This window comes from Staurois parvus, unplaced genomic scaffold (genome assembly GCF_062004578.1).
Source record: "Staurois parvus isolate SC_StPar_1 unplaced genomic scaffold, SC_StPar_1.0 ptg000020l, whole genome shotgun sequence".
NCBI lineage: Eukaryota > Metazoa > Chordata > Amphibia > Anura > Ranidae > Staurois > Staurois parvus.
The window spans coordinates 5,962,137-5,974,707 of record NW_028317816.1 but is presented as its reverse complement, the minus strand read 5'-3'; the positions used below and the strand labels follow the sequence as shown (position 1 = coordinate 5,974,707).

The window sequence follows — 12,571 nt, the reverse complement described above, 5'->3', positions numbered from 1 at the left end:
AATGTACAAAGCTGGAAAGTTTTCAAGCTACTCGTAAGCTGGTTTTTCTTGGCACCAAACAGCTAAGAAAAATAAGCAATGAAAAAAGAAGAAAAAGAAAAAAACAACAACTTTTGGAGGAGTGATGAGTTCAAAAGGACGTTGCATAGTCTCCTTTGCTATCTCCTCCTCTGCCTTTCATGCTGCGTTAGAGATTTTGAAGCTTGATGTGCGTAACATTTGTCAAGAAGTTCCTCACAACTGTTCTGTGCCTGTGCTGACACAAGTCTGCCTTTGGCACGAGCACAGTGTCTGGGTGTGGTGCTGTGGCTTAGTTGGTTAAAGCGCCTGTCTAGTAAACAGGAGATCCTGAGTTCGACTCTCAGCAGCGCCTTTCTTTGGCTGCAGATTAAGCCCTTGAAAAGGTTTTAAGAGTGGCCTCGGGAGCTTTGTGCCGCAATGGCATGGTTTAGGCAGCAGCCCTGCTCTTGATGCTTCCAGCTGATCTCTTCAAAGCCCTGCGAGTTTGCTGGACCTTTTAGCCTAGGTTATGCCAGCCTGGTGTCCACGGCAAGCACAAAACAGTGCACCTTTAGACGAAGGGCTCGATGAGGATGGGATTCGAACCCATGCATGCAGAGCACAATGGATTAGCAGTCCATCGCCTTAACCACTCGGCCACCTCATCCACAGCAAGCTTGCGAGCTTTGATTTTGGGAGCTGCATGTCACAAGCAGAAACTTGAGGAAAAGACACAAGCAGGATGCCGTTTCTCACCTCCTAATAGAGCACCTTGCTTCCGTGCTGTCAATTCATTGTGACAAAAGCTTCATTCTTCCTTTTCTGCCAAGGGTATAATCAAATGTTACAAATGCAATCAAGGGTGTAAAGCAAGTCACAAGTAGTAATGCTCACCAACTTTGCTGCAGACACGCAGTCTAACGGCATGGAATTAGGAAGCGTCAACAGGTGCAAAATGTCATGTATTCCCCATCTTTTTTTTTCACTTTCTGCTGTTCCTTTTTTATTGGCTCTAGATGATGAACTGTGCCCGCGTCAAGAGAAATTCGCCTGGATGGAGCCACTCTTTTGCCAGGACATTCAGAGATGTAGCTCAACCATCAATTTCAAGTCTACACTTTTCTCCTACCTGGCTGGCATTTTTACATGAATGCAAAGTGTTTGACTGTGGTTGGGGTCCCAAAACTCTTGTCACCGCTTCAGTATCTGTTCCCTTTGACTTCACCTCGGGCAATGATTCATTTGGTTAAAAGACACATGCAGGATGTCTTTCCACAAATAGTCATATTCACAAACTCCTCTTGGCGATCATGAATTCAAACGTCAAGGGTGGAGGATGTATGAAAAATGGCAGCGTTCCTATTTTTCTTCCCCATCTTTGTTCATTTTCAGCCTGTTGATTAGCTCTAGATCAAGGACTCTGTGTTCTTCCAAAAACAGGAGGATGTCTGCCTGCTGTCTTCCAAGGGACAAATGAAAAGTTAGAAGCGTAAGAAACGGTCTGAAGCAAGATGCAGATAGTTTCCTTCCCCAAATCTTTTTGCCCGCATGCATTTCATCTTCACAGGAGTGGAAGCCAAAAGATGGGCAAATTGGTTTTTCCCACCTTCTTTTATTTTCGGTCCATTGTTTGATTCTAGAGCACAGACTCTGCCTGTTTAAAATAAGATTAGGTAGGATTGGCTCACTGTTACCTCTTGACTTCACAAGAGATATCTGAGTTGTAGCCTTGGCTCTTAAACCTTTTAGCAAAAATGAAGCAATGTACAAAGCTGGAAAGTTTTCAAGCTACTCGTAAGCTGGTTTTTCTTGGCACCAAACAGCTAAGAAAAATAAGCAATGAAAAAAGAAGAAAAAGAAAAAAACAACAACTTTTGGAGGAGTGATGAGTTCAAAAGGACGTTGCATAGTCTCCTTTGCTATCTCCTCCTCTGCCTTTCATGCTGCGTTAGAGATTTTGAAGCTTGATGTGCGTAACATTTGTCAAGAAGTTCCTCACAACTGTTCTGTGCCTGTGCTGACACAAGTCTGCCTTTGGCACGAGCACAGTGTCCGGGTGTGGTGCTGTGGCTTAGTTGGTTAAAGCGCCTGTCTAGTAAACAGGAGATCCTGAGTTTGACTCTCAGCAGCGCCTTTCTTTGGCTGCAGATTAAGCCCTTGAAAAGGTTTTAAGAGTGGCCTCGGGAGCTTTGTGCCGCAATGGCATGGTTTAGGCAGCAGCCCTGCTCTTGATGCTTCCAGCTGATCTCTTCAAAGCCCTGCGAGTTTGCTGGACCTTTTAGCCTAGGTTATGCCAGCCTGGTGTCCACGGCAAGCACAAAACAGTGCACCTTTAGACGAAGGGCTCGATGAGGATGGGATTCAAACCCATGCATGCAGAGCACAATGGATTAGCAGTCCATCGCCTTAACCACTCGGCCACCTCATCCACAGCAAGCTTGCGAGCTTTGATTTTGGGAGCTGCATGTCACAAGCAGAAACTTGAGGAAAAGACACAAGCAGGATGCCGTTTCTCACCTCCTAATAGAGCACCTTGCTTCCGTGCTGTCAATTCATTGTGACAAAAGCTTCATTCTTCCTTTTCTGCCAAGGGTATAATCAAATGTTACAAATGCAATCAAGGGTGTAAAGCAAGTCACAAGTAGTAATGCTCACCAACTTTGCTGCAGACACGCAGTCTAACGGCATGGAATTAGGAAGCGTCAACAGGTGCAAAATGTCATGTATTCCCCATCTTTTTTTTTCACTTTCTGCTGTTCCTTTTTTATTGGCTCTAGATGATGAACTGTGCCCGCGTCAAGAGAAATTCGCCTGGATGGAGCCACTCTTTTGCCAGGACATTCAGAGATGTAGCTCAACCATCAATTTCAAGTCTACACTTTTCTCCTACCTGGCTGGCATTTTTACATGAATGCAAAGTGTTTGACTGTGGTTGGGGTCCCAAAACTCTTGTCACCGCTTCAGTATCTGTTCCCTTTGACTTCACCTCGGGCAATGATTCATTTGGTTAAAAGACACATGCAGGATGTCTTTCCACAAATAGTCATATTCACAAACTCCTCTTGGCGATCATGAATTCAAACGTCAAGGGTGGAGGATGTATGAAAAATGGCAGCGTTCCTATTTTTCTTCCCCATCTTTGTTCATTTTCAGCCTGTTGATTAGCTCTAGATCAAGGACTCTGTGTTCTTCCAAAAACAGGAGGATGTCTGCCTGCTGTCTTCCAAGGGACAAATGAAAAGTTAGAAGCGTAAGAAACGGTCTGAAGCAAGATGCAGATAGTTTCCTTCCCCAAATCTTTTTGCCCGCATGCATTTCATCTTCACGGGAGTGGAAGCCAAAAGATGGGCAAATTGGTTTTTCCCACCTTCTTTTATTTTCGGTCCATTGTTTGATTCTAGAGTACAGACTCTGCCTGTTTAAAATAAGATTAGGTGGGATTGGCCCACTGTTACCTCTTGACTTCACAAGAGATATCTGAGTTGTAGCCTTGGCTCTTAAACCTTTTAGCAAAAATGAAGCAATGTACAAAGCTGGAAAGTTTTCAAGCTACTCGTAAGCTGGTTTTTCTTGGCACCAAACAGCTAAGAAAAATAAGCAATGAAAAAAGAAGAAAAAGAAAAAAACAACAACTTTTGGAGGAGTGATGAGTTCAAAAGGACGTTGCATAGTCTCCTTTGCTATCTCCTCCTCTGCCTTTCATGCTGCGTTAGAGATTTTGAAGCTTGATGTGCGTAACATTTGTCAAGAAGTTCCTCACAACTGTTCTGTGCCTGTGCTGACACAAGTCTGCCTTTGGCACGAGCACAGTGTCTGGGTGTGGTGCTGTGGCTTAGTTGGTTAAAGCGCCTGTCTAGTAAACAGGAGATCCTGAGTTCGACTCTCAGCAGCGCCTTTCTTTGGCTGCAGATTAAGCCTTTGAAAAGGTTTTAAGAGTGGCCTCGGGAGCTTTTTGCCACAATGGCATGGTTTAGGCAGCAGCCCTGCTCTTGATGCTTCCAGCTGATCTCTTCAAAGCCCTGCGAGTTTGCTGGACCTTTTAGCCTAGGTTATGCCAGCCTGGTGTCCACGGCAAGCACATAACTGTGCACCTTTAGACGAAGGGCTCGATGAGGATGGGATTCGAACCCATGCATGCAGAGCACAATGGATTAGCAGTCCATCGCCTTAACCACTCGGCCACCTCATCCACAGCAAGCTTGCGAGCTTTGATTTTGGGAGCTGCATGTCACAAGCAGAAACTTGAGGAAAAGACACAAGCAGGATGCCGTTTCTCACCTCCTAATAGAGCACCTTGCTTCCGTGCTGTCAATTCATTGTGACAAAAGCTTCATTCTTCCTTTTCTGCCAAGGGTATAATCAAATGTTACAAATGCAATCAAGGGTGTAAAGCAAGTCACAAGTAGTAATGCTCACCAACTTTGCTGCAGACACGCAGTCTAACGGCATGGAATTAGGAAGCGTCAACAGGTGCAAAATGTCATGTATTCCCCATCTTTTTTTTTCACTTTCTGCTGTTCCTTTTTTATTGGCTCTAGATGATGAACTGTGCCCGCGTCAAGAGAAATTCGCCTGGATGGAGCCACTCTTTTGCCAGGACATTCAGAGATGTAGCTCAACCATCAATTTCAAGTCTACACTTTTCTCCTACCTGGCTGGCATTTTTACATGAATGCAAAGTGTTTGACTGTGGTTGGGGTCCCAAAACTCTTGTCACCGCTTCAGTATCTGTTCCCTTTGACTTCACCTCGGGCAATGATTCATTTGGTTAAAAGACACATGCAGGATGTCTTTCCACAAATAGTCATATTCACAAACTCCTCTTGGCGATCATGAATTCAAACGTCAAGGGTGGAGGATGTATGAAAAATGGCAGCGTTCCTATTTTTCTTCCCCATCTTTGTTCATTTTCAGCCTGTTGATTAGCTCTAGATCAAGGACTCTGTGTTCTTCCAAAAACAGGAGGATGTCTGCCTGCTGTCTTCCAAGGGACAAATGAAAAGTTAGAAGCGTAAGAAACGGTCTGAAGCAAGATGCAGATAGTTTCCTTCCCCAAATCTTTTTGCCCGCATGCATTTCATCTTCACAGGAGTGGAAGCCAAAAGATGGGCAAATTGGTTTTTCCCACCTTCTTTTATTTTCGGTCCATTGTTTGATTCTAGAGCACAGACTCTGCCTGTTTAAAATAAGATTAGGTGGGATTGGCCCACTGTTACCTCTTGACTTCACAAGAGATATCTGAGTTGTAGCCTTGGCTCTTAAACCTTTTAGCAAAAATGAAGCAATGTACAAAGCTGGAAAGTTTTCAAGCTACTCGTAAGCTGGTTTTTCTTGGCACCAAACAGCTAAGAAAAATAAGCAATGAAAAAAGAAGAAAAAGAAAAAAACAACAACTTTTGGAGGAGTGATGAGTTCAAAAGGACGTTGCATAGTCTCCTTTGCTATCTCCTCCTCTGCCTTTCATGCTGCGTTAGAGATTTTGAAGCTTGATGTGCGTAACATTTGTCAAGAAGTTCCTCACAACTGTTCTGTGCCTGTGCTGACACAAGTCTGCCTTTGGCACGAGCACAGTGTCCGGGTGTGGTGCTGTGGCTTAGTTGGTTAAAGCGCCTGTCTAGTAAACAGGAGATCCCGAGTTTGACTCTCAGCAGCGCCTTTCTTTGGCTGCAGATTAAGCCTTTGAAAAGGTTTTAAGAGTGGCCTCGGGAGCTTTTTGCCACAATGGCATGGTTTAGGCAGCAGCCCTGCTCTTGATGCTTCCAGCTGATCTCTTCAAAGCCCTGCGAGTTTGCTGGACCTTTTAGCCTAGGTTATGCCAGCCTGGTGTCCACGGCAAGCACAAAACAATGCACCTTTAGACGAAGGGCTCGATGAGGATGGGATTCGAACCCATGCATGCAGAGCACAATGGATTAGCAGTCCATCGCCTTAACCACTCGGCCACCTCATCCACAGCAAGCTTGCGAGCTTTGATTTTGGGAGCTGCATGTCACAAGCAGAAACTTGAGGAAAAGACACAAGCAGGATGCCGTTTCTCACCTCCTAATAGAGCACCTTGCTTCCGTGCTGTCAATTCATTGTGACAAAAGCTTCATTCTTCCTTTTCTGCCAAGGGTATAGTCAAATGTTACAAATGCAATCAAGGGTGTAAAGCAAGTCACAAGTAGTAATGCTCACCAACTTTGCTGCAGACACGCAGTCTAACGGCATGGAATTAGGAAGCGTCAACAGGTGCAAAATGTCATGTATTCCCCATCTTTTTTTTTCACTTTCTGCTGTTCCTTTTTTATTGGCTCTAGATGATGAACTGTGCCCGCGTCAAGAGAAATTCGCCTGGATGGAGCCACTCTTTTGCCAGGACATTCAGAGATGTAGCTCAACCATCAATTTCAAGTCTACACTTTTCTCCTACCTGGCTGGCATTTTTACATGAATGCAAAGTGTTTGACTGTGGTTGGGGTCCCAAAACTCTTGTCACCGCTTCAGTATCTGTTCCCTTTGACTTCACCTCGGGCAATGATTCATTTGGTTAAAAGACACATGCAGGATGTCTTTCCACAAATAGTCATATTCACAAACTCCTCTTGGCGATCATGATATCAAACGTCAAGGGTGGAGGATGTATGAAAAATGGCAGCGTTCCTATTTTTCTTCCCCATCTTTGTTCATTTTCAGCCTGTTGATTAGCTCTAGATCAAGGACTCTGTGTTCTTCCAAAAACAGGAGGATGTCTGCCTGCTGTCTTCCAAGGGACAAATGAAAAGTTAGAAGCGTAAGAAACGGTCTGAAGCAAGATGCAGATAGTTTCCTTCCCCAAATCTTTTTGCCCGCATGCATTTCATCTTCACGGGAGTGGAAGCCAAAAGATGGGCAAATTGGTTTTTCCCACCTTCTTTTATTTTCGGTCCATTGTTTGATTCTAGAGCACAGACTCTGCCTGTTTAAAATAAGATTAGGTGGGATTGGCCCACTGTTACCTCTTGACTTCACAAGAGATATCTGAGTTGTAGCCTTGGCTCTTAAACCTTTTAGCAAAAATGAAGCAATGTACAAAGCTGGAAAGTTTTCAAGCTACTCGTAAGCTGGTTTTTCTTGGCACCAAACAGCTAAGAAAAATAAGCAATGAAAAAAGAAGAAAAAGAAAAAAACAACAACTTTTGGAGGAGTGATGAGTTCAAAAGGACGTTGCATAGTCTCCTTTGCTATCTCCTCCTCTGCCTTTCATGCTGCGTTAGAGATTTTGAAGCTTGATGTGCGTAACATTTGTCAAGAAGTTCCTCACAACTGTTCTGTGCCTGTGCTGACACAAGTCTGCCTTTGGCACGAGCACAGTGTCTGGGTGTGGTGCTGTGGCTTAGTTGGTTAAAGCGCCTGTCTAGTAAACAGGAGATCCTGAGTTCGACTCTCAGCAGCGCCTTTCTTTGGCTGCAGATTAAGCCCTTGAAAAGGTTTTAAGAGTGGCCTCGGGAGCTTTGTGCCGCAATGGCATGGTTTAGGCAGCAGCCCTGCTCTTGATGCTTCCAGCTGATCTCTTCAAAGCCCTGCGAGTTTGCTGGACCTTTTAGCCTAGGTTATGCCAGCCTGGTGTCCACGGCAAGCACAAAACAGTGCACCTTTAGACGAAGGGCTCGATGAGGATGGGATTCGAACCCATGCATGCAGAGCACAATGGATTAGCAGTCCATCGCCTTAACCACTTGGCCACCTCATCCACAGCAAGCTTGCGAGCTTTGATTTTGGGAGCTGCATGTCACAAGCAGAAACTTGAGGAAAAGACACAAGCAGGATGCCGTTTCTCACCTCCTAATAGAGCACCTTGCTTCCGTGCTGTCAATTCATTGTGACAAAAGCTTCATTCTTCCTTTTCTGCCAAGGGTATAGTCAAATGTTACAAATGCAATCAAGGGTGTAAAGCAAGTCACAAGTAGTAATGCTCACCAACTTTGCTGCAGACACGCAGTCTAACGGCATGGAATTAGGAAGCGTCAACAGGTGCAAAATGTCATGTATTCCCCATCTTTTTTTTTCACTTTCTGCTGTTCCTTTTTTATTGGCTCTAGATGATGAACTGTGCCCGCGTCAAGAGAAATTCGCCTGGATGGAGCCACTCTTTTGCCAGGACATTCAGAGATGTAGCTCAACCATCAATTTCAAGTCTACACTTTTCTCCTACCTGGCTGGCATTTTTACATGAATGCAAAGTGTTTGACTGTGGTTGGGGTCCCAAAACTCTTGTCACCGCTTCAGTATCTGTTCCCTTTGACTTCACCTCGGGCAATGATTCATTTGGTTAAAAGACACATGCAGGATGTCTTTCCACAAATAGTCATATTCACAAACTCCTCTTGGCGATCATGATATCAAACGTCAAGGGTGGAGGATGTATGAAAAATGGCAGCGTTCCTATTTTTCTTCCCCATCTTTGTTCATTTTCAGCCTGTTGATTAGCTCTAGATCAAGGACTCTGTGTTCTTCCAAAAACAGGAGGATGTCTGCCTGCTGTCTTCCAAGGGACAAATGAAAAGTTAGAAGCGTAAGAAACGGTCTGAAGCAAGATGCAGATAGTTTCCTTCCCCAAATCTTTTTGCCCGCATGCATTTCATCTTCACGGGAGTGGAAGCCAAAAGATGGGCAAATTGGTTTTTCCCACCTTCTTTTATTTTCGGTCCATTGTTTGATTCTAGAGCACAGACTCTGCCTGTTTAAAATAAGATTAGGTGGGATTGGCCCACTGTTACCTCTTGACTTCACAAGAGATATCTGAGTTGTAGCCTTGGCTCTTAAACCTTTTAGCAAAAATGAAGCAATGTACAAAGCTGGAAAGTTTTCAAGCTACTCGTAAGCTGGTTTTTCTTGGCACCAAACAGCTAAGAAAAATAAGCAATGAAAAAAGAAGAAAAAGAAAAAAACAACAACTTTTGGAGGAGTGATGAGTTCAAAAGGACGTTGCATAGTCTCCTTTGCTATCTCCTCCTCTGCCTTTCATGCTGCGTTAGAGATTTTGAAGCTTGATGTGCGTAACATTTGTCAAGAAGTTCCTCACAACTGTTCTGTGCCTGTGCTGACACAAGTCTGCCTTTGGCACGAGCACAGTGTCTGGGTGTGGTGCTGTGGCTTAGTTGGTTAAAGCGCCTGTCTAGTAAACAGGAGATCCTGAGTTTGACTCTCAGCAGCGCCTTTCTTTGGCTGCAGATTAAGCCCTTGAAAAGGTTTTAAGAGTGGCCTCGGGAGCTTTGTGCCGCAATGGCATGGTTTAGGCAGCAGCCCTGCTCTTGATGCTTCCAGCTGATCTCTTCAAAGCCCTGCGAGTTTGCTGGACCTTTTAGCCTAGGTTATGCCAGCCTGGTGTCCACGGCAAGCACAAAACAGTGCACCTTTAGACGAAGGGCTCGATGAGGATGGGATTCGAACCCATGCATGCAGAGCACAATGGATTAGCAGTCCATCGCCTTAACCACTCGGCCACCTCATCCACAGCAAGCTTGCGAGCTTTGATTTTGGGAGCTGCATGTCACAAGCAGAAACTTGAGGAAAAGACACAAGCAGGATGCCGTTTCTCACCTCCTAATAGAGCACCTTGCTTCCGTGCTGTCAATTCATTGTGACAAAAGCTTCATTCTTCCTTTTCTGCCAAGGGTATAATCAAATGTTACAAATGCAATCAAGGGTGTAAAGCAAGTCACAAGTAGTAATGCTCACCAACTTTGCTGCAGACACGCAGTCTAACGGCATGGAATTAGGAAGCATCAACAGGTGCAAAATGTCATGTATTCCCCATCTTTTTTTTTCACTTTCTGCTGTTCCTTTTTTATTGGCTCTAGATGATGAACTGTGCCCGCGTCAAGAGAAATTCGCCTGGATGGAGCCACTCTTTTGCCAGGACATTCAGAGATGTAGCTCAACCATCAATTTCAAGTCTACACTTTTCTCCTACCTGGCTGGCATTTTTACATGAATGCAAAGTGTTTGACTGTGGTTGGGGTCCCAAAACTCTTGTCACCGCTTCAGTATCTGTTCCCTTTGACTTCACCTCGGGCAATGATTCATTTGGTTAAAAGACACATGCAGGATGTCTTTCCACAAATAGTCATATTCACAAACTCCTCTTGGCGATCATGAATTCAAACGTCAAGGGTGGAGGATGTATGAAAAATGGCAGCGTTCCTATTTTTCTTCCCCATCTTTGTTCATTTTCAGCCTGTTGATTAGCTCTAGATCAAGGACTCTGTGTTCTTCCAAAAACAGGAGGATGTCTGCCTGCTGTCTTCCAAGGGACAAATGAAAAGTTAGAAGCGTAAGAAACGGTCTGAAGCAAGATGCAGATAGTTTCCTTCCCCAAATCTTTTTGCCCGCATGCATTTCATCTTCACAGGAGTGGAAGCCAAAAGATGGGCAAATTGGTTTTTCCCACCTTCTTTTATTTTCGGTCCATTGTTTGATTCTAGAGCACAGACTCTGCCTGTTTAAAATAAGATTAGGTGGGATTGGCCCACTGTTACCTCTTGACTTCACAAGAGATATCTGAGTTGTAGCCTTGGCTCTTAAACCTTTTAGCAAAAATGAAGCAATGTACAAAGCTGGAAAGTTTTCAAGCTACTCGTAAGCTGGTTTTTCTTGGCACCAAACAGCTAAGAAAAATAAGCAATGAAAAAAGAAGAAAAAGAAAAAAACAACAACTTTTGGAGGAGTGATGAGTTCAAAAGGACGTTGCATAGTCTCCTTTGCTATCTCCTCCTCTGCCTTTCATGCTGCGTTAGAGATTTTGAAGCTTGATGTGCGTAACATTTGTCAAAAAGTTCCTCACAACTGTTCTGTGCCTGTGCTGACACAAGTCTGCCTTTGGCACGAGCACAGTGTCCGGGTGTGGTGCTGTGGCTTAGTTGGTTAAAGCGCCTGTCTAGTAAACAGGAGATCCCGAGTTTGACTCTCAGCAGCGCCTTTCTTTGGCTGCAGATTAAGCCTTTGAAAAGGTTTTAAGAGTGGCCTCGGGAGCTTTTTGCCACAATGGCATGGTTTAGGCAGCAGCCCTGCTCTTGATGCTTCCAGCTGATCTCTTCAAAGCCCTGCGAGTTTGCTGGACCTTTTAGCCTAGGTTATGCCAGCCTGGTGTCCACGGCAAGCACAAAACAATGCACCTTTAGACGAAGGGCTCGATGAGGATGGGATTCGAACCCATGCATGCAGAGCACAATGGATTAGCAGTCCATCGCCTTAACCACTCGGCCACCTCATCCACAGCAAGCTTGCGAGCTTTGATTTTGGGAGCTGCATGTCACAAGCAGAAACTTGAGGAAAAGACACAAGCAGGATGCCGTTTCTCACCTCCTAATAGAGCACCTTGCTTCCGTGCTGTCAATTCATTGTGACAAAAGCTTCATTCTTCCTTTTCTGCCAAGGGTATAATCAAATGTTACAAATGCAATCAAGGGTGTAAAGCAAGTCACAAGTAGTAATGCTCACCAACTTTGCTGCAGACACGCAGTCTAACGGCATGGAATTAGGAAGCGTCAACAGGTGCAAAATGTCATGTATTCCCCATCTTTTTTTTTCACTTTCTGCTGTTCCTTTTTTATTGGCTCTAGATGATGAACTGTGCCCGCGTCAAGAGAAATTCGCCTGGATGGAGCCACTCTTTTGCCAGGACATTCAGAGATGTAGCTCAACCATCAATTTCAAGTCTACACTTTTCTCCTACCTGGCTGGCATTTTTACATGAATGCAAAGTGTTTGACTGTGGTTGGGGTCCCAAAACTCTTGTCACCGCTTCAGTATCTGTTCCCTTTGACTTCACCTCGGGCAATGATTCATTTGGTTAAAAGACACATGCAGGATGTCTTTCCACAAATAGTCATATTCACAAACTCCTCTTGGCGATCATGAATTCAAACGTCAAGGGTGGAGGATGTATGAAAAATGGCAGCGTTCCTATTTTTCTTCCCCATCTTTGTTCATTTTCAGCCTGTTGATTAGCTCTAGATCAAGGACTCTGTGTTCTTCCAAAAACAGGAGGATGTCTGCCTGCTGTCTTCCAAGGGACAAATGAAAAGTTAGAAGCGTAAGAAACGGTCTGAAGCAAGATGCAGATAGTTTCCTTCCCCAAATCTTTTTGCCCGCATGCATTTCATCTTCACGGGAGTGGAAGCCAAAAGATGGGCAAATTGGTTTTTCCCACCTTCTTTTATTTTCGGTCCATTGTTTGATTCTAGAGCACAGACTCTGCCTGTTTAAAATAAGATTAGGTAGGATTGGCCCACTGTTACCTCTTGACTTCACAAGAGATATCTGAGTTGTAGCCTTGGCTCTTAAACCTTTTAGCAAAAATGAAGCAATGTACAAAGCTGGAAAGGTTTCAAGCTACTCGTAAGCTGGTTTTTCTTGGCACCAAACAGCTAAGAAAAATAAGCAATGAAAAAAGAAGAAAAAGAAAAAAACAACAACTTTTGGAGGAGTGATGAGTTCAAAAGGACGTTGCATAGTCTCCTTTGCTATCTCCTCCTCTGCCTTTCATGCTGCGTTAGAGATTTTGAAGCTTGATGTGCGTAACATTTGTCAAGAAGTTCCTCACAACTGT

At 44.4% G+C, this 12,571-nt stretch overlaps 8 non-coding genes across 8 annotated transcripts; 3 read left to right on the top strand and 5 right to left on the bottom strand.

Annotated features, from left to right (window-relative positions):
• Positions 1–299: 299 nt before the first annotated feature.
• Positions 300–373, top strand: TRNAT-AGU (transfer RNA threonine (anticodon AGU)). The gene has a single exon. It is a non-coding gene; the product is annotated as a tRNA-Thr (tRNA).
• Positions 374–585: 212 nt separating this feature from the next.
• Positions 586–667, bottom strand: TRNAS-GCU (transfer RNA serine (anticodon GCU)). Its single transcript has one exon. It is a non-coding gene; the product is annotated as a tRNA-Ser (tRNA).
• A 3,154-nt stretch (positions 668–3,821) lies between these two features.
• TRNAT-AGU (transfer RNA threonine (anticodon AGU)) lies at positions 3,822–3,895 on the top strand. The gene has a single exon. It is a non-coding gene; the product is annotated as a tRNA-Thr (tRNA).
• Positions 3,896–4,107: 212 nt separating this feature from the next.
• TRNAS-GCU (transfer RNA serine (anticodon GCU)) lies at positions 4,108–4,189 on the bottom strand. Its single transcript has one exon. It is a non-coding gene; the product is annotated as a tRNA-Ser (tRNA).
• Positions 4,190–5,868: 1,679 nt separating this feature from the next.
• On the bottom strand, positions 5,869–5,950 carry TRNAS-GCU (transfer RNA serine (anticodon GCU)). Its single transcript has one exon. It is a non-coding gene; the product is annotated as a tRNA-Ser (tRNA).
• Positions 5,951–7,343: 1,393 nt separating this feature from the next.
• Positions 7,344–7,417, top strand: TRNAT-AGU (transfer RNA threonine (anticodon AGU)). Its single transcript has one exon. It is a non-coding gene; the product is annotated as a tRNA-Thr (tRNA).
• A 1,973-nt stretch (positions 7,418–9,390) lies between these two features.
• On the bottom strand, positions 9,391–9,472 carry TRNAS-GCU (transfer RNA serine (anticodon GCU)). The gene has a single exon. It is a non-coding gene; the product is annotated as a tRNA-Ser (tRNA).
• A 1,679-nt stretch (positions 9,473–11,151) lies between these two features.
• Positions 11,152–11,233, bottom strand: TRNAS-GCU (transfer RNA serine (anticodon GCU)). The gene has a single exon. It is a non-coding gene; the product is annotated as a tRNA-Ser (tRNA).
• Positions 11,234–12,571: the final 1,338 nt, after the last annotated feature.